Source organism: Mustela nigripes, unplaced genomic scaffold (assembly GCF_022355385.1).
Source record: "Mustela nigripes isolate SB6536 unplaced genomic scaffold, MUSNIG.SB6536 HiC_scaffold_6906, whole genome shotgun sequence".
Taxonomy (NCBI): domain Eukaryota; kingdom Metazoa; phylum Chordata; class Mammalia; order Carnivora; family Mustelidae; genus Mustela; species Mustela nigripes.
This window is the reverse complement of record NW_026746312.1, coordinates 1-2,354: the sequence shown is the minus strand read 5'-3', so window position 1 is coordinate 2,354 and position 2,354 is coordinate 1. Positions and strand designations below refer to the sequence as shown.

The window sequence follows — 2,354 nt, the reverse complement described above, 5'->3', positions numbered from 1 at the left end:
TGTCATGCCTCCCAGGTACCAAACGTACTTCCTTGAAGCCAGGAAACCTGCAAGAGGAGAAACAATTTATACATATACACATAAATATATAAAGGATATCAAATACATAAATGCTCATTCTGTGTTTAAATCAGCAACTTCCCGATGCTGGTCTAGGAAAAGTATCATATCCTACCAAGAATCCTAAAGAGGCTCAAAGAGTCTAAAATATAATTAATAATGCCATGAAAGAAGTGTAGCTGTAATGTAAGCTAGTTCAATTTTGTCATTGTACCAAAAATTTGTTTTCTGATTTACTCATCAATTAGAACAATGCAAATATTAGAGGTAATTCAGCTTTTTATGTGCCAAATCTACAGACTTGCTTCAACTTACATCATTAACTGTAGACCAAATCAAGGAAGCTATAGGAATCACTGTTGTGATACACAAAAGGATTCAACCTACAGAAGAGCTATTTGTCCTGTTGGGAGGCTTTCAGAACAGACTGGTTTACGAACAACTTACTGATTAAACAGCATGGATAACATCATCTCATTAGTCTCTTCTGGTAAATTATTGAGGAATAAAATATAGTTTGGAGGGTAATCAGGGACCTAATACAAAGAAAAAAGGCAAAGTTAGCTTTAATTATAAAAAGTATAGCAAGCCACTTCAGAGAGCTACATTCCAGTTTATTAAAGATTATGAATGTAGCACTACATCAAACACTAAAGCTAAAAAACAATGACACCAGAGAAATAAACATACATCTAACAGCAACTAAGCAGATATTCAAGTCACTTTATACAGATCTGGATAATTATAAATTTTATTAAGTTTAAAGTATTTAATAGTATTTAAAACAATGTTTAAGTTTTAAGCATCCAGCGTCACTTGTACAGGAAAGACTGTCAATTAGATTACATAACGAAAGAGCCAAACAAAACTAGAAATGGCAGCAATGTTGCCCAACTTCAGCTGGTTACCCCAGTAACATTCAGATTTCAATCCTGAGTTACTGTTTACAATCTCGAGCATTTAAGAAAATTTAGAACCACTTTGAGTATAAGTCACTACTATTTGGCGACTTTTAATACTGTCTGCAAGTAAATGGGATATACAGAGCATCTAGTTACAACCAAATGGAACAAGTATTATTAGATGTTAAACTAGTTATCTGATACCCTAAGCTGCGGTTATAGAGAATTCTAGGGACAGGGTCATCCTGGACCTAAGATCCTCTCTGTATTCAGGCTACTTTCATGAAGAGAAAAGACGAGGTTTAAGGCTCAGAGAATTAAGTGCTGGCATTCGTAAACTGAACTACAACTGCGAAAAGACTCCAAAAGAGGGAGGTGGATAATAAAGGAAAATGCACAAAACTTCACATCAGAGAAGAAAAGCTCTGAGGTGTAAGGAATTCTCTGGACTTAAGGATCTTGTCAGACTCTAAGCATCCAAGGAACCAAGGGGAAACCATCAGTATCTAATTAAGGCTTTCTCTTTGAGGCTTCCAGCAGGGGAGATTTGCTAAGAGGTTTCTAAAACCTATATATAAAGAGACATATATACTTGTTCTCAGATGCCAGAGCAAGGGTAACTGTAAAACCACCTTGCTCTATTAGAAAAGACAGTTCAGTGCTTTGAGCAACTGGTACGGAAAGAGAGCCTAGTCATCAGGCCACTTCCCCCAACCTGTGTGTCTGTAAAGCCCTGGGCTTTGTACACACTGTAGGGAAAATAAAAATGTTCGCTCCCAGCCTTTGTAGAGTTTAAAATCTGTCATTTCTATTCCATCACTGAAACATTATGGAAAGAAAGGAATAAAGTCAGATGTCATTTTTTAAAAAAATCAAAATGTTTTGAGACATGAGTTTCTATATGAAGTGTTATATAATTTAATGTCTTATACAAGGAATTTTTTTCAGTTTTTGGAGACAGGCAAGTTGTTGTATATTACTGGTTTATAATTTTACTTTAAAAAGGAAGCACCACATGGAAACAAAGATTACCTGAGGATTTGGTGTTGAATTTCCTTGGGTATTTGCTGCATTTGGTGCTCCCTAAACAAAAGAAATAGAAAATAGTTAAATTGCTGATTGCTCTAAAAAAGCAACAGGTGATTATAATTTTAATTACTGCATAAAAATAACATTAATTTTTAAAAGACCACCTACTAAATGGGAGAAGATATTTGCAAATGACATATCCAATAAAGGATTAAGTATCCAGAGTATATTACCAACTGATGAAAAACCCAAAAACAAATAATCCAACTAAAAAACGGGCAGAAGACATAAACAGACATTTCTCCAAAGACATACAGATGGCAAACAGACACATGAAAAGAAGCTCAACATCACTCATCAACA

At 34.8% G+C, this 2,354-nt stretch overlaps 1 long non-coding RNA gene across 1 annotated transcript; it reads right to left on the bottom strand.

The window, feature by feature from the left end:
- Position 1: 1 nt before the first annotated feature.
- Positions 2-2,348, bottom strand: LOC132009190 (uncharacterized). The gene is made up of 3 exons (XR_009401815.1): positions 1,995-2,348; positions 508-596; positions 2-47 (listed from the first exon to the last, which is right to left on the bottom strand). It is a non-coding gene; the product is annotated as an uncharacterized LOC132009190 (long non-coding RNA).
- Positions 2,349-2,354: the final 6 nt, after the last annotated feature.